Below are 18,985 nucleotides of genomic sequence, written 5' to 3' on the forward strand. Positions count from 1 at the left end.
CAAGTAGTTTTCTTGTTTCAAAAGTCAATATCCTGTATTCAAAGCGATGGGTATGTTTTATCCATTTCTGAACCGCGCACCTCACCTAGTGGCCCTTTGCACATGATGCACGTTCAGTGAAATGTTCAGGGCGAATTATTTTAGGGAGATGATTTAGGTACTGTTGCCATGGGGTCAATTTAAATAGTATGTTGCCCACTAACTCAAAAGGAATTTGTAGAAATATAAACGAACGTTCCCCTTATTCTCTTTTTCCTTATGTAAAAACTGGACTGCCCTGGTTACTTTTTTCTCAATTTCCAGTGTGTTGTTGAGATACTAACTTTTATCACTTGCTGCCTCAGACCTGGTTGACAACTCTGATTCTGTATGTAGGATTGAACTTTGTAGAAAATAACACTTAATTGTATTTTTTTTTTAATGCTTGAAATGATATTCTGGGCAAGTTTTGTTTCTTTATGGACTATAGCCAGAATCCTACTGTTTTCAATTTGTTTAAATGCAACAGCTTATACAACATATGTACATGTTCAGTTGAAGATAAAGGATATGATTATTTTTAGCCTATTACAAAGAAAACCACATTCTCTCTTAAATGTCTTGGCATAAAGTAATTTGAACACGATTTCTGCACAAATCATTTTTAAGAGATTGGCTGTCAAGTATATTTTTTAAAGTAGCTCTCTCAGAAGAACCAATGAGACTTGGCAAATTTAGATACATTCTTAGCCTGAAATGTGGTGGAAGATGTCAGTTTTTAAACAGCACTTTGAGAAGTAGTTAGCTTATAAGTACAGCAATTCAGAGCACACAGAGAATGATTTTGAACAGTCAAGTCTTGATATACTGGAAAGAACGTTGACAGATTCACCACAATTAGGAGATGAGCAGGTACAGCTCCCACTTGTGAAAACTTTTCTCATCTAAGGAACTTCGGAGACTGGTCTAAGGAAACCTTCAGCAGGGGCGCCTGGGTGGCTCAGGCGGTTAGGCGTCCGACTTCGGCTCAGGTCATGATCTCGCGGCTCATGGGTTCGAGCCCCATGTTGGGCTCCGTGCTGACAGCTCGGAGCCTGGAGCCCGCTTGGGATTCCGTGTTTCCCTCTCTCTCTGCCCCTCCCCCGCTCACACTCTGTCTCTCGCTCTCAAAAATAAATCAACATTAAAAAAATAATAATAAAAATCAGAAAACAAGAAAACCTCCAGCAAATCCTTATTGCCTTCTAGCATCTGAATCTATCGTGCGGAAATTCTCCCAGCTTCCTCTGTCGTGCGCAGGCAGAGAATAATAGCCTTGTCATCCACCACCTCTTTTCTTCAGGATAAGTACATTAGGCCTATGAAAAATGACAGGACTGAAATGTGTTTTTCCTTCATGCCTGTTGTGTGTGTGTGTGTGCCTGTGCGCACACACGTGCACTCTTACGTATGTGCACACAAGCATTCATCCCCAGATCCACACATTTGAGTGCACATGATAGAGAAAGGAAAAGTGACTTGAAACTCTGCTTCAAGCCTTTACCACCATTCCCGATGTATTTTGACAATTCTAACTTGATTCTGCTATCGTGCAGAGGTTCGTTATTGTGTCCCGGACTTCAGCATCCGGGTATCAGGTATCAGATTGAAGTTGTAGCCTCGCCACTTCAAGAACCTGAATATTTGAGGATTGAAGCTTTGTGCCTCATATCCTTCGGCCTTGCTGTTTTCAGCCGATGGGAGTTTTGTAATCATGTGTAGGCACCAGATTAAATGCGCAAATGAATGAAGTGTTAGTCCCCTCGGTGTTTGTTATTTTGGTGCCATAATTAAGGCATTTCATTGCCCGTTGCCAGTCTTACCAGATACTGGAAAGAATTATTGCTTCCCGACTGTCTCTGAAAACCCGCCCCAGGTGCATTTTTGGAATCACGTTGTAGCTTCCTGAATTCAGATATACCCCTGAGGCCTACTTCCCTTGTATGGACACACACACACACACACACACACACATACACCCGTGGCACATAGAAAGAACAGTAAATATCAGGGGCAGTGCCCACCATACTCTTGAGCGAGGATACAGCCCCCAGCCCCATCCCGGAAGATGAGTGCTGGATGGAAGATACGAAATTGCCGCTCCGTTTGTGGATCTTGGTACCAATTTATACGACCATACCCATAACACTTGGCCCTTTTCAAATTACTGGGAGGGCTTAAATGACACGGACTTTGGGGTTGACGAGATTGCTTTGAAGTCCATTTGTCTGCCACTTGCGAGTTTCATGGCCGGGCTGTTGCTTAATCTCTCAGAGTTTGCTTTGTCTTTGGTCATGGGGAATCGTAACAAACAGGGTTTGGGGGAAGATGAAATGAGAACTAATGGAGGAAATTCAGTTTTGTTAGTTCTGATCTGAGATTATAAAACTTAAAAAAAAGAAAAAAGGAAGAATGTACGTCCCTAACGCATTGTAGGTGGTGCAAGGTGGCACGAGGGGCTGGCTTCGAAGTCGGTGGCGGGGGTGGGGGGAGGAGGGAGTAAGTAGCCATTTTTGGTGACTGACTTTAGGGCACTGGCTCTCTGCTTTGACTGCACATTAGAATCCCATTGCCTGGCTGTTCAGCGTCTTTTGTGCTTTCCTACAAATTTTAGGATTGTTTGTTCTAGTTTCGAGAAGAACGCTGGTGCAATTTTGATTGGGATTGCATTGAATGTGTAGATTGCTTTGGGTCGTGTTGACATTTGAACAATATTCTTCCAATCCATGAGCATGGAATGTTTTTCCATTTCTTTGTATCTTCTTCAATTTCTTTCTTAAGCTTTCTATAGTGTTCAGCATACAGATCTTTTACATCTTTGGTTAAATTTATTCCTAGGTATTTTATGGTTCTGGGTGTCGTCGTGAATGGGATCAGTTTTTTCAACAATAGCCAAATTATGAAAAGAGCCTAAATGTCCATCAACTGATGAATGGATAAAGAAGATGTGGTTTATATATACAATGGAATACTACTTGTAAATGAGAAAGAATGAAATCTGGCCATTTGCAGCAACGTGGATGGAACTGGAGGGTATTATGCTAAGTGAAATAAACCAGGCAGAGAAAGACAGATACCATATGTTTTCACTCATATGTGGATCTTGAGAAACTTAACAGAAGACCATGGGGGGGGGGGGAAGGGGGGAAAAAGTTACAGAAAGGGACGGAGGCAAACCATAAGAGACTCTTAAGGACTAAGAACAAACTAAGGGTAGATGGGGGGGTGGGGAAGAGGGGAAAGTGGGTGATGGGCAGGAAGGAGGGCACTTGTTGGGATGAGCACTGGGTGTTGTATGGAAACAAATTTCACAATAAATTATCTTTAAAAAAAAAAGAATCCCATTGCCTGGGCTGCACCCCAGACCAATTAAGTGAGGGTGTCTGCAAGTGGATCCCAGGCATCAGGATTTATAAAGCTCCCCAGGCGATCACACGGTGCAGCCAAGTTTGAGAAACGATGCTTTAAGGGGATTTGAGTCTCCCGTTCTTCCAGTGGTTGAATGGATGATACCTGGAATTCTAAACTTTAGCCCCTTTTTGCTTAAAACAGGGACTTGTACATCATACTAGAAGTGACTTACTATAAATTAGAGTTATTACGTTCTCTCCAAAGAACCAATTTAATTGGTATTGGGGTGGGAAAGAGAACAGAGGCGTCTAGATAATCTAAGGACAGAAGCAGCTCACTAGAGGGGAATAGACACAGAAACAAACGAACCAAAATAATAGAAAACCAAGTGATTTCAAGCTACTTGCTGCTTTTGGAAATTAGTCCCTGCAAAAGTACCACCCAAGAGCCAGTTGACTTCCCTGAAAGTTCAGGATTGTGGTCCTGGTGGGTCAGGACTCTTGAAAATTTGTTACATCTTCAAAATGTATTGGGGTGTATTCACTGTCACCAAAAAGTCAGTTAAGTTAATTTGCAGAATTGTTTTTCAACAACAAACAAGCCTTCTTTAAAGAGAACAGACTAAAATAATTCCATACTCAATACCTTTTTGACCTCTTTTCAACAAATGGTGCTGGGACAACGGGAAGGGACAGATGAGACACATATAAAAAAATGAAGTTAGGGGCACTGGGTGGTTCAGTCAGTTAAGCGTCCGACTTTGGCTCAAGTCATGAACTTGTGGTTCGTGAGTTCAAGCCCCACATTGGGCTCTGTGCTGACAGCTCAGAGCCTGGAGCCTGCTTCGGATTCTGTGTCTCCCTCTTTCTCTGCCCTTCCCCTGCTCACACTCTGTCTCTCTCTCTCTCTCTCTCTCAAAAATAAACATTAAAAAAAATTTTTTTTAAGTGAAGTTGGCTCCTTCATACCATAAACAAAAGATTAATTACGATGGACCAACAGCCTAAGTGTAAGAACTAAGCTATAAAACTCTTAGAAGAAAACAAAGGAGTGGATTTCATGACCGTGGGTTTGGCAATGGGTTCTTAGATATTACACTGAAGTCTAAAGCAACAACAACAACAAAACAGATAAATGGGACTCCATCAAAATCAAAAGCTTTTGTGACTCAAAAGACATTATCAAGAAAGTCAAAAGACAGCCCACAGAATGGAAGAAGAATATTTCAAATCATGTATCTGATAAGAGTCTGGTCTCCAGAATATATAAAGAACTCTTAGAACTGAACAACAAAAAGACAAACAACCCAATTTTTAAATGGACAAAGGCCGCGGAAAGACCCTTCTCCAAAGAAGATCTGCAAATGGCCAACAAACACATTGGTAAGACGTTCCACATCATTAGTGGTTATGAAAGTGCAGTCCAAACCACAGTGAGATCCCACTCCATACCCATTAGGTTAGCCATAATGAAAAATATCAGGAGAATAACAAGTGTCGGCAAAGAGAAGAGATTGGAAACTTCATACATTTCTATAAAATGGGGCAGCCACCGTGGAAAAAAGTATGGCAGCCCCTCAAAATGTTAAACGTAAAATACCATACGACCTGCGAGGTGGACACCCAAGAGAATTGAAAACAAGCATTCAAACAAAAATATGTATACGATTGTTCATTGTAGCATTCTTTATAATAGCCCCAGAGTAGAAATAACCCGGATGTCCATTAGCTGATTAATGGATACAGAAAATATGGCCTGTATATACACTTGAGTGTAGCCAGTCTGTAGCCAGGAAGGGAATGCAGTACTGATAGGTGCTTCAACACGAAGGATCCTGAAAACATTATGCTAAGTGAAAGAAGCCAGTCACCAAGAAGTCGTATATTTTATGATACCATTTATATGCAACATCCAGGGTAGGCAGATCCAGAGAACAGAAAGTAGATTAGCGGTTGTCATGAGCGGAGAGGAGGTGGAAATGAAGTTTCTTTTTGAGATGATGAAAATCTTCTGGAATGAGATAACGGCAAAAACCACTTTCTTGTACACTTTAAAAATGAATCATGGTATGTGAATTTCACTTCAATTGCAAAATCTCTCTCTAACCGCCTCTGTTCAGTAATCTCTAATCCTGCTGGTGTGGGTCTTAAGCCAGTCACTTAGCCATTACCAGGGGCCTTGTTCCATGCATTATCCTTGTGATTCCACTCTGATCCTATACGTTTTTCCCTCCAATGGACCTTCCAGTGTTTGGAATTAGAAGTCAGGTTTCCACTGTGGCCCTGCCACGTAGCTGGACTCATCCGTCACCGCCTCACCAAGGACTGTTCACTCTTGAGAACAGATGGAAGAAGTCACGTGGCATTTCCCGGCAGGCACAGGTGATTCCTGTAAACTCACAGTGAAAGTCACACGTACAAAAATGTAAATTTGTGTGAGATGTAATGCTGTTACTCACAGAGCTTAAGTGCTTTTAATTCTGGATAATAGATAGTCAGGTCTGATAGCTTTAGAGATTGATCTCTGAGCCTACTGAGGGGTCCACGGTGGAAGGAAGCTATATTCATCATTCTCCTAATTTGTTTCTTTTTCTTTCTCTTTTCTTTTTTCTTTCCTCTCTTTTTCTGCCGGGGTCAGCAGAAATGGGAATCTTTTTTTTTTTTTTCTTCGTAGATCAGTATTATTATGATTATGATTATTTGAAAGACCTGTATAGGAGGGATGCTGCAATCCGAATTAAAAATAGCATTTTATGCCCGCCCACACACAGCACTTGAGAGCTCTGAATGCCTTTTATAAATGCAGACTTTCTGCCTGGCTAGATAAAAGAAGCTGTCACTTCATTTCCATAACGAAGTCATTCCCAGGAGAATTCCATTGTTTTAGCAATAGAATTTTGGTAAAAGGCCTCTTATTTTGCCTGAAAAAAGGTAACAAAAATGAACTTTTGAGAGCTTATTCGACAAAACAATTAAGGAGCGAGAGATTTTTCTCCTCTTTTGATATATTGGGAGTTGTTAAGTATGAGAATCCCCTTGAGCCATGATCTGAGGATAAACCCCTAAACCCGGAGAATGAAGGAGGAGGGGAGAAAACCTCTTGTTCTTTTTTCTGATAGAAATGGGGGGGGGGGGCGGGGTGCTGTTCCCTGAGAATGTGTGTTCTCGGGCCGTGTGACAAACATGTTGGTATAAGTCTCTGGAGTTTTTGATATTTATTTTTAAAGAGATGCAGAAAACTTTTAGGGTGTTCAGTATGTCAAGAAACTCCTTGGGATTTCTGATGAAACCTGATCATCAGGTGTTTTGACGGACTTTCAGGACCCTGCAGGCAATTCGTGGCTGTGTCTTGCTGGGGTCCATGGCTCAGAAAATAGTAGCTGGTATTTCCCTTTCTTGGGGCTTAACACAATGTAGCAAGTGGAATAGGAGGGATTTCTTTACACAGCATTACTTGTGATCGGGCTCTGGCAGGCATGTGTCCTTGAACTTGCTCTTAAACCGCCCCTGCCCCCCACTCCGTGTTCCCCACCACCAACACACAATGGATCTGTGCTTCAAATACGGCATCGAGCCTTCACTTCCAGATTCACAGCAAAAGAAGAATTGTATTTCTTGGTACTTCCCCGGCACCAAATAACCCACATCAAAGTATACCTGCCTTTGGTGTTTCAACAGGTAATCCCTAGATTTAATGCCAAGTGGCATTTCTGTTCCTTGCTGTTTACAGCTGAGACCGTTGAAATCTCAGTTTTAAGCTAGAATAGTTTTAGTAAGCCTCCTCCAGAAGGAGAGAAGTTCTCAATAACACTTTTGTCTTGCAGCCCTTTTGTTCTGATTGCAACAGAAGGTTGTAATATGTAAACAAGGATGGGGCGCCTGGGTGGCGCGGTCGGTTGAGCGTCCGACTTCAGCCAGGTCACGATCTCGCGGTCCGTGAGTTCGAGCCCTGCGTCGGGCTCTGGGCTGATGGCTCGGAGCCTGGAGCCTGTTTCCGATTCTGTGTCTCCCTCTCTCTCTGCCCCTCCCCCGTTCATGCTCTGTCTCTCTCTGTCCCAAAAATAAATAAACGTTGGAAAAAAAAAATTTAAACGAGGAGAGAGCTACCTGGAATAGTAGGAGAAAAGAGACTAAAATATAGGGTCATTATATTTGTTGGCTTTATCAATTCAATGAGACAGACCAAAAAGGAGACAAATGAGGTTCACTTAATATCATTACGGAAAGTTCTCTCATCCAAACACGATGCAAAATTTGGGTCGCTGATTTGGAGTTTGGGAAAAATAATTCTGTTTTTAAAAAGTCTTTGAATAGCTTTTAATCATGTAACCATACTAGAACTTCCCTTTTTTAATGTTTAGTTATTTATTTTGAGAGAGAGAGAGAGAGAGGAAGAGCGGCAGAGAGAGAAGGAGAGAGGATCTTAAGCAGCACAGAGCCCAATGGGGGGGGGGGGGCTTGATCCTGTGACTGTGAGATCACGACCTGAGCTGAAATCAGGAGTCAGGTGCTTAACCGACTGAGCCACCCAGGCACCCCACCATATTAGAACCTCTAAAGCATGATTTGAGGTCCTGGTTGTTAGCCGTGCATGTACGTAGTAGTATTTCCTTAAATCAAAAGGAAGTTGTGGCTTTGATAGGATGCTTCCAGAGTTCTGGTTTTTAATACCTTTGGTGAGTTCCATTACTATGTGTGTCTGTTCAAAAGTACGGAGCTGGAGGGATATGTGGATTCTGTCTCGTCTTTTTACTTTGACCTATCATTTGGTGTCTTGTGAAGTCAGACCAAATAAAATGCTTGTAGATGTCATCATATACCTTTTCATATTATGTCAAAAAGAGAACAAGAGGGAAATATTTAAATCTCTTTCTTAGAATTTTTACTCATTTTGTTCTAAATCTTGTTCTCATGTACTAAATTTTGTCCTAGAGCGAGAAGGGCAGACATTGAAAGTCAGAGCACTCCTCACAAAGGCTGCAGATGGCCCATAACTGCTCATAATTTGTAGCGGCTTTGTAAATGATCGACACATGAAGCACCGGCTTTGTCCCCACCTTCCCCATTTTTACCGAGCCCTTCTGCGACACCCAAACTAAACACTGCCCTTCTCAAGCAGGCATGAATAAAACTCCTTCAGGGAGAAGCCGTGTGATGACTCATGGTGGTGTGAAACAGACTTGTAACCCAGAGAATGTGTAGCCTCAGTGTGGTGTCCGGGCTTCTTGAGCAAGATTCCTTTGTGTCCCGGGCCAAGTGCCTTCTGCTGGGCTCCAGCAACCCCTCATGAGCAAGGTTTTAAACAAACAGGGCTGGGAAGAAATTGTCGATCAGGAGCAAGAGCCATCTTGGTCTTGAAAATTACAATTTCCTAGAGATGTCGTTTATCGACAGCTCTTCAATGCAGATTAGGTATTTCTCATATGTATTTTCATTTTATTTTTTTTCTATGCAGACCTACTTTTCTCTGGATGCATAATTATATTTCCTAGCAAACTTTGCTCTGTACCCGTTAGGAGATGTAACCTGCATACAAATATAGACACCTGCCGAGTCTGAATGTGTGCGGGTAAAGCTTTACTTTGTGTGATAAGCTCCGCTGCAGGAGGAAACAGTGGCATGACCGACACGAATTATGATTTTTTAAGTTTGATCGTAGGATTTTTCTCAGCGTATTTATCGCTCTGATTTTGTGTTCTTTAGGCACATACTAATCTTAGTTTTTATTGCCTAAACACAAACCAGTTAATATCGGTAGAGAATGTCCCAAAGGCATGCTGGATATCCAAGGATTACCAGTATGGAAAAAGAATTTATAATGGACAAATCATCAAATCATCAAACATTGATTGAATAGGGATCCCATGATACGAGGAATCAATCAGATTCAACAGAATACCTTTGGTTTGGGCCACATCCCACCCTACCCCTCCCTACAGCTTTTCCTGAAATCTGGCTGGGTACCTCTACTCTCCGGAAAGTTCTGCACTGACATTGCCTTTCAGGGAAAGAGAAGCTGTCGGCCCTTCATGACTGACGCTTAGGCTCCTTTGAGAGTGGAGACAGAGACTCCGGACCTGCTGGGCTGTGCGCGCTCATCCCAAGGAAGCGACTTCCAGCAGCCCCGGTGGCTTCTCTTTCTTCCTCAGAAAGAAAATACAAAGAGACAGCTTTAGTCCTGAGTTGGAAAAAGAGGCTCTTAACAGAACATTTCATTGACGGAGCAGTTTCCATAGAGGCTTACGTAATGATGTTTCTCCCAAGTCCCCAGAAAGGGAGCTCTCCTATTTGGGAACTGCGGAGTAAAGAGACTTGAGGACATGTCAGAGTGAAAGTAAAATGCCACATTCTCAGCCAGTTAGCCAACAAGCATTTATCAAGTGTTTAGCATCTGGGTTTTTTTTGTTTTTTTTTTTAAATTTTATTTATTTATTTGTTTGTTTATTTATTTATTTATTTATTTATTTATTTATTTATTTATTTATTTTTGAGACAGAGAGAGACAGAGCATGAACGGGGGAGGGGCAGAGAGAGAGGGAGACACAGAATCGGAAACAGGCTCCAGGCTCTGAGCGGTCAGCACAGAGCCTGACGCGGGGCTTGAACTCACGGGCCGCGAGATCGTGACCTGGCTGAAGTCGGACGCTGAACCGACTGCGCCACCCGGGCGCCCCTCAAGTGTTTAGCATTTGTAAAAGCACCATGAGGCTTACAGAGAGGCAGGTTATAAACCCTGCCTACGTAGAGTTTGGTGCAGTTTGCCTAGGGAAGTGGTACCTGTCTTAGCATAAGGAATAAAACTATTAGTTATGCTAAGGAAAAAGGATAAAAAAACCTACTGGAGTTCACATTTTCAAAAAAGCACAGTAGTGGCCTGTTACCCACAGGGGATATACTCCAACACCCCCAGTGAATGCCCAAGTCCATGGATAGTACTGAACCCTGTATATACTGGTTTTTCCTATATGTACATAATTATGATAAAGTTTCATTTATAAATCAGGCACAGTAAGAAATTAATAACAATAGCTAATAACAAAGTAGAATAATTCTAATATGCTGTAATAAAAGTTGTGTGCACGCGGTCTCTGTCTCTCAAAATATCTCCGTGTCCTGTACTCACCCTTCCTGTGATGACGTGAGATGATAAAATGTCTCTGTGATGAGATGCAGTGAGGCAAGTGACGTAGGTGCCATGACGCGGCCTTTAGGCTACTGCTGACCTTCTGGCTTTATATCGGAAGAAAGATCATCTGCTCCCAGATGGACTGTGGGGAACTCGAACTGTGCAAGAAAGCAAAATTGTGCCTAAGGGTGGTGCTGCTGTACTTCCGATTGAGAAAGTTGCAAAATGGCAGGAGCGGGGAGGGGTAGGACTGGAGTAGGTCTGTGTAGGTGTGGCTTGAATTATGACCCGTGGAGTAGAAATGTGGGCTCTCGGAGAGGAAGGAACAGCACAGTCTGGCCGGGACAGTGTGCACCAGGGGGAAGACCGGAAATGAAGCCAGAAGACATGCTGGGACCAAACTGTGAGGGTCTTACCGTCCGATTGCGGACGATTTCAGAAGTGTGACCCAACGGCGATGACTCAGAGGGAAAAGACTGAAGGCAAAAAGAGTCGAGTCTGAGTCGGCATGGCAGTGTGGGGCTGGGGTGCAGTCTTGGTAAGACTTGACAACCTATAGACAGAGGAAGGAAGAGAAGACAATGATGCCCTTTACCAAGAGTCAGAAATAAAAGAGGAGGGTTGGTTTGAGGTGGGGAAATGGGAAGTTTTGAAACAGACGTCATTTATTTCTACTGCGTGTATCTAGCACCTGTGGGGTGGGGGTGGGGGTGGGGCCTGCCAGGGCCAAGGATACGGATTTAAGAACTATATGCAATAAATGGAAATTATCACAGAAAGAAAAGAGGGCTGAGCATGTAACCTCGGGAAATGCATACCTTAGGGTTAGAAGGAATAACAAGAAGGGACAAAAGCCAAGAAGGAGGAGCAGGAGAACGTGAGGAACACCAGATTAGTTCCCTCTTAGAGGAATCAAGAGTCCTAGGATATTTTCGGGGCGCCTGGGTGGCTCAGTGGGTTAAGCATCCGACTTCGGCTCAGGTCATGATCTCCAGGTCTGTGAGTTCGAGCCCCGCGTCGGGCTCTGTGCTGACAGCTCGGAGCCCAGAGCCTGCTTCGGATTCTGTGTCTCCCCCTCTCTCTGCCCCTCCCCCACTTGCACTCTGTTTCTCTCTCTTTCAAAATAATTAATAAAACTTAAAAACTTAAAAAAGAGTCCTGGGATATTTTGGTTGCAAGAGACTAATAGATAAAATAAAACTCGAAGTGATTTAAGCAAAAAAAAAAGAAAAAAATTATTGTATCATGTATGTATTCATTTTCTATTGCTGCCTAAAAAATTAACATAACTTAGTAGCTTAAAACCACACCCATGTTATTGTGGCTTTGGCAGATACCAACGCTTAGCTGGATGCTCTACACAGGGTTTCATAAAGCTGAATTCAAGGTGTTGGTTGGACTGCATTCTCATGTGGGGCTCACCATCCTTCTTCAAGCTCGTGTGATTATTGGCAGAGCTTATTTCCTTGTGGTCATAGGACTGAGGTCCCCTTTCTAGTGCTGGCTATAGGCTGGGTGCCACTCTCAGCACCTGGTGTCCATCTCCAGAAACTTGCCATGGGGTGCTGCCCCCTCTCCCCGTACGTCCTCTCATTTTGAATCTCATTCTTGGAAGAGCCTGTCCCCTGGAAGGGCTCACCTGGTTAGGTCAGGCCCACCAAGGATAGTCTTTCTCTTTCAAGGTCGACTGATCTGAGACCTTAATGTTAGCTGCAAAATGGCAGCACCTGGGTTAGTACTTGATCGAATAACTGGGAGAAGGTGTGTGTCCACTGGGGCAGAGGGCCATCTAGGGGCCACAACAAAACGAAAATGTCTGGGGGTAAGTCGAACTTTTGGCATGGCTGGATTGAAGGGACCTCAGTGTTGTCAGGACTCACACTTTGTGTCGTTCAGCCTTGTTCCCTATCACAGAGCCTCGTTCTCGAAAGGGCTTTCCTCACAAGCTTTTGGGAGTACATACTTTCACATTCCAGCCAGTCTGAGGAGAGGCCTCTGGTTGGCTCTGATTGCCTATTTCTAAAATGAGCCATCATGGTGAGAGGGATACGTGTTCTGATCTTCCAGAAATGGGTCACGTGCCCCTCCGGCACCCAAGGCACGAGGTCACCCTGGTTCGGATGACAAAAGAATGGGGGAATTGTTCCAGAAAGATGCTGTTCAGGCAAACCTGCCAGTCTGCTCAGTAAAAGTAAAAGAAAACTCCAAGAACTATGGATGAGCTGTACCAAATACTAGAAGAAAGTCTGTTAGGAAAAGGCCCCTGCTTTTAGGAGACAGGTTAAGCTGTACCTGGTGAAATACTGACATGAATTTATACCACACTTGAACATGTTCATCAGTGAACAGAACAGCTATTTGGGAACATAGCGGAGACTGTTGGAAGGTCTCCTAGGGATAGCAGTGGCTGGGTATGTCTAGGCCAAGAAGTTTCTGGTAGAGAGGGAAGAGACCGGTGGAGACATGAATGACACAATTGGCCCTAACGGAACCTGGAGCCGGCGGAAAGACAGCGGGCTAACAGTCCAAGACTGAAGCAACAAAAATGTTCCCCAGGTTATGAGGTACGTGGGCCTTTTTGGTTTTGGGGCCGATTGCCATCTCTCTAGAATAAGACAGGTATGATTCTTTTCAATATGGCCATCTTACAGTGATTAAATGCACCCAAAAGATTCTTTGCCTCTGTCTGCCCATGTCATTGACCAAAAGGCTTACCTTTAGAGCAGTGGTTCTCAAAGTGTGGTCCGTGGCCCAGCAGCACCATCATCACTTGGGAACTTGTTGGGAATGCACATTCTCTGGCCCCACTCTGGGTCTCATGAATCATAAATTGGGGGGGGGGGGCGGACGCAGGCATCTGCGACCTCCTGGTGTTTCTGATGGTGGTTGAAGTTCGAGAGCCACTGCTTCAGACCATCCATGCCTCCACCCCCCCGCCTCCATAATCCACTGGGGTTTCCTTGACAGTGGCTTTGGGAAGCTATGAGAAGCAAGGCTATATATGGCAACTGTTCAAAAGCCACTAATGAGTCAAAATGTAATGGAGTGGAAGAACAACAGAGAGAAGGTGAAGTTACAGCTTAATTGTTCTGTAGTTCACGGAGGGCTTTCATGTGGATGGTAGGATGATCGCGTAGGCACTTGTGGGTCTGTGGAGGACGGAGACCGGTGAGAAAGGCTTAAATTATAGCTATGGAGTGGCGATTCCTTTGGAGTAAGGGTTAAGTCGTAGAACAGGTTTTGGATATGGATCATTTCTTTTAAATTCAGGCTCTCCTGCTAGATACTGTTAGGAGGCTGCAAAAGAAAGTCAAGGTTTCTTTCATCAAGGAGTTTATAAACTTTTTAAGCCTTCAAGACTTAAGTCAAGCCAGCGGAGTATAGAAAGACAGTCTAATGGAGTGCTGAATTGAAAAGGACCTTGAGTCAAAATAATGTGGAAGAGACTGTAAGTGGTGTGGGCAGTCAGGGGAAGGAGACATTGGCAATGAGTCATTTTCTTCTCTGGACAGACGATGAAACTGTCAGCCTTGCATAATTTCCCAAGTCTGATGGCGGAGTATTGGACACTCGGTTTCAAGAAGGCCTCTTTCCTGCTGTCTCTCTTTTCTTTCCCAGTTTGCTAAAGTTTGTCAAAACTGCTAAGTCAAAGTGAGGATTTCTATTTCGAGACTTTGAACTTGAAGGATTATTAAAGTTGTTGGTTATATGAGAAACTTGTAGGAGGCATTGCGTTTTGTCCTGGATGCCTTAAATGGGATGAGACTTGAGTAGAAGTTTGGCCTATTTGTTTCGAACACTTTCGAACTCACTTCATTCATGGAGAGAACATGAATGAACCTGTCTGAGGATACCTCAGTTTTGCAGGATGCAGAAAGCGAATTAACTGATTTTCCTTAGTGGAAGGAGTGAGTTGTACCAGACTGGAGTTGATAGGGAACAAGAAAACACTTCAGATGAACACAGCATTTCCACTGCTTTTTACTGCTTTGCATCGTGGAGCTTACCTGGGTAAATACACCGATAACTAAACCGAGAACCAAATGAAAAGCCTCACAGGGCACTCTTGAAGGTGGGCATAAATGCTGTTTGAGTCCAAGAGAGAGCTAGTAGAAACCACTTGATAGGGGAGCAGAAGCCAGCAAGTTTGGAACCTCCTCCAAGTCACTAGGAGAATTTTTCCAGAAGTTTGCACGGAACGTGATCCGTTTTTAGCTGTTTCGGGGGGAGGGCTTTCTTAACTCCAGCTGTGGCACGCAGGTGCTAACAGAGAGCTTCCTTTTATTTCGCTGTGATGACAGGGTGACGTGCGATGCATTAGGAAACCAGCCTTTCCTTTCCTGTCACATCAGGTACCCTACCTGCACTGAACCGTGCTCCTCCAGCAGAAATTCCTAGTGTTTGTTGTTCCGACGGCCTGGCAGTCGGAAAGAAGGCACGGCTCTTATTTCAAGGTATCGAGAGCAGGTCTCTTGCTCATTTGTTGATAAAGGAGACCCAGTTGAAATGGCAGGAAAAAACAAAAAAAGATAAAATACCGGAAATTAGTCATGCAGCTCCAGTCGGATCCCACAACCCAGAGGCTGTTTTCTATACCTGGCAAACGTCTGCTCACCTCTGTTAGTGTTGCAAGAGAAGCCTTCCTAAGCCCCTCCTAAGTGAGGGACTCCCATTATGATGGCAAATCGCAGCGCTTCTTTTTCCTTGATGCCTTCTTTTCCATGCCTATCCGATCCTCAGATTCGACACATAAACTAAAAGTGGAGAGCGCTCATTCTGTCACGTCGGTCCCTCTTGAGGCAGTGAGCTCCTTAAAGGCACGGTCCCGGTCTATTTTGTTCACCATTACGAACGTAGAAGTCGGTGAGTAGAGTAAGCACCAAGGAAAAACTTGTCCGGTGAATGAATGAATAAGAAAGCACGCTGTATACCTGAAACTCATATAATATGGTGCATCGCTTATAACTCAATTAAAAAAACAAAAGAAAAAGAAGAAGAAGAAAACGCTTGGTAAACTGCAGTCACTATGAAAGCCCAGGTTAATTATAATAGCAGACACCTCCTTTCTCCCTTCTGTCCTAACTTTTGGGGGGACAGTTTTTTTTTTTAAGTTCATCTGAGGTATACCTGTCAGCGTTTTACGGATTCTCAATCTGATTCGCTGTCATTCATTTTGGCCTCTTTCTGAGATGAGGACCACACGTTGCCCTCAAAAATAGCGTTACCCCCACAGTGCCAGGACTGGGTCCCGCCCTCGCTCGGGGCGCCCTTCTGGCTCTAAGAGCGAAACGTGGCAGCCGCCTGTGGATGATTGGGAAGCAGACAGGGGTCTGGCGGGTAGCGCTTCGGTCCTACGTGTCTCGTCGTCCCCGAGACCACTCATGTAAGTCCCTGTACCTCAAGCACGCTCCTCGAGAATACGCAAGTCAAAATAACGTGATACTATTGGCCCGGCGAAAGCTGTTCCTGGCTCTGTCCTAAAGGAGGGGAAAAAAAATCAAGAAGTCCAGGTGTGGAAAACATTAAGGATCAGGATATGAATAGGTCTTTTCTTTAAAAGCAACAAACAAACAAAAATTCTCCAGTCCTTCTCCAGCAGGGCCGCAGCGTGCCTCTTCTGTGTATGTGTGGAAGTGTTATCCTCGGTGGGCGGGAATGGCAGACAGCCAAGTGGAAAATTTCACAGCCCTGCAAACCTCCAGCTCACTAAACCCTGTAAACCAGCAATCGGAGGGAGCCGTGTGGCAGGGACCAAATAACGATGCGCCTGCACATGCCTCAGTCACCCACCTTCCACTCCCCCCTTCCCTTTGCTTCCGGCTCTGATCCAGCCTGCACTTTCTCTCTCTCTCTCTGAGCCTCCCGACAGCTCTGCTTCCGGTCCTTGGGCCTCCCTGGACCCCTCAATGGAAGGGGAGTTGTAGCACAGCGGCCCGTGCAGACTTTTGCACGTTTCGGTGCCCCAGGGATAGTTGACTGTTGGTGCCTGGCCAAAACTGGCTTTTAAATCCTGGCTCCGAGCTCAGTAACAGGCTTATGACCACTAATAATACTTGGCGTTTACATAGTGCCTTTCTTCCCGGGAACTGTGAGTACTTTGCAAGAGTGATCCTACTGATCTTTGCAACAACCCAGTGAGGTATGAAAACGGCAGAAGGTGATGGTCCTCGCTCCCTCCCTTTTGCAGAGAGTGAAATCAACTGGCATGTTTTGAGGCTGTGTTGCAAATTTGCATCTCAGCTGGGATTGCATCAGAAGTCTCCCAGAATTGTCTTCAACTTTATGGGTGGCAGTGGTGGGGGGTGGGCGGGGGTTGCGGGTAGGAACAGGGCAGGGAGGGTCGGGAGCGACCTGCGGGGAGAAGGCTGGCCAGACCACGCCGTGTCTCCTGGGTCAGGAGCAAAGATACTAAATTTCTCTTTGAAGGCAAGGGTACTGGAAAATGGTCTCTGGTGAGCTGTCAGTCTAATTGATCTGATCGCGAGACTTCTTTTGTTGAGATAAGGAGTGATTGGATGATGCATTTACCTTTTTCTTTTTCTTCTTTTCTGCTACTCCCGTGCTAGGTATTTCTCACTCCTCTGGAAGGAAGAAAGAACACGCCTGAGCCGGGAGCACTCCAGCGTCTTGTGGGAAGTCTCCATGGTGAAGGATAAGCCAGGGCTACCTGTGAACAGCGCACAGTGAATGTTGTAAGTTAACCAGAGCGCTGCGGTGGCTTGCCTTGGAAGGTTTTGTGAATCATTGGATGTCACTGAGCCAGGGCGATGAAGGGGTATTAGCATGAGTTCTAAGTGATCATCCAATTAATTTCTTTTTTTAGAGGAGTGGTTCTGTCTTTCTTTGCCGTGAGCCTGTCTTTCTCTCGGCTTCTGTGGGGCACTGCTCATTATCTACGTCTGGTGTACAAGAGACGAATATAGTGATTCCTTTCGCTGTTGGAACACCCTTTCTCCTGGTACACTTACGCAGTGTCAGGTTCAGAGCAAACTCTTTCAACTGGGCTATTACGATTCTTTTAGGTTGGTGGGTAGGGAGTCAAATCCTCTGGGCTAAGGATCAGCAACCGGGATTTCCACCCAGCAATTATGTTTATTTATGTGAAGTTTTTTTCTGGAATGAATTTTTTTTTTCCTGGCTTTCAGAAATCTGAGGTATGCAAATACAGTCGGTGGTTTTTGGGTGCTTCTCTTATTCAAAACGGGCTGATTTACTGGTTGGTATTAAGGTGCAGGGGCAGGATTTGGAGGTTAGTAAAGTATCAGCTGCGGGTTGCTTTTCACAAGGAACTTTAGTATCGAGGAGTTGAAGAGATAGCACACTGTGGATATCAAGGAGCTTATCCGCCACAAAACTCAGGAATCAGACCAGCTGTGTTGCTTTCTGGAGATTTTACCTCATTGCTAAATTGTGTCCAAAAAAGAAAAGAAAGAAGTTGACAAAGTTTTAATGGGGGAAAGAATACAGCTGCAGGAAACCCAGGATTGGCTGTCAATGTATTGTCTTCAAGTTTTAGAAAACTAAGAACCAGCTTTGACCAGGACTCTGCGTGTGTGTGTGTGTGTGTGTGTGTAAAATACATACATGCATATTTATATACATACATATTTAATATATATCTTGTATTTGTATATATATTAAATATACATAAATACATATATTTGTGTGTATGTATACATATGTAATTTTATATAATAAGTTTTTAGCTTATTCAAAAAAACTTTTTTAATGTTTAGTTTTTGAGAAAGAGAGAGAGGGAGACACAGAGCCTGAGTGAGGGAGGGGCAGAGAGAAGGAGACCCAGAATCCGAAGCAGGCTCCAGGCTCCGAGCTGTCAGCCCAGAGCCCCATGTGGGGCTCGAACTCATAAACCGTGAGATCGTGACCCAAGCCAAAGCTGGATGCTTAACTGACTGAGCCACCCAGGCGCCCCTCTTTTTTGCTTCTTAATAATTCAGTCAGGAAGTTTTCCAGGCATTTTTTTCACCTCTAGTTTTCCAGTTGCACAAATGATTTTGAAAGAGTAAGATACTGCAGCGGGAGGAGTGCGTATATCAGGGAGGGAAAGCATTGACACTGAAAAATAAAATTTCCACTGCATTTTTTTTATTTCATGGTTTTCTGAAAATTTGTATTAAAATATGCTGCTTTATCCGTATTTCCTCAGAGTTAAATTGTCCTATTAAAATAAGCTTATTAAATTTAAAATCTCCCAGTGCCATATGTCACTGGTGGAAAACACTGGAGTTTTAGTGTGTCAGCATTTCGTGCATGTGATCACGCTGGTTCTGGTGAAAATATATAGCTCCCAGAATCCACAGACCCGAACTCGATTCCTGGTCCTATGGTTCAGGTCAAGAAAGTCTGAAACCTTTGGCAAGTCACTACCCCCCATGAAGTGTTATTTTGTTAAGTCTATATGTTACTCTTTTATTTTGTACATCTATATGCAACAACAATTAACCTGTTAATCAATAGGTTGACATCTTCG

General features: G+C 44.0%; 1 protein-coding gene across 17 annotated transcripts in view; it reads left to right on the plus strand.

Annotated features, from left to right (window-relative positions):
- Positions 1-18,985, plus strand: part of ATXN1 (ataxin 1) — a 415,607-nt gene that overhangs the window by 243,520 nt on the left and 153,102 nt on the right. For 16 of the 17 annotated variants that reach the window (XM_023253653.2, XM_045057078.1, XM_023253654.2 and 13 more), the window contains one exon: positions 17,061-17,186. The gene's annotated coding sequence lies outside the window, so the exon portion shown is untranslated. Of the gene's footprint in view, positions 1-13,350; positions 15,358-17,060; positions 17,187-18,985 lie in introns of those variants that run through there. The other variant, XM_019830207.3, reaches the window with a different exon arrangement.

Source organism: Felis catus, chromosome B2 (assembly GCF_018350175.1).
Source record: "Felis catus isolate Fca126 chromosome B2, F.catus_Fca126_mat1.0, whole genome shotgun sequence".
NCBI classification, from domain to species: Eukaryota; Metazoa; Chordata; class Mammalia; order Carnivora; family Felidae; genus Felis; species Felis catus.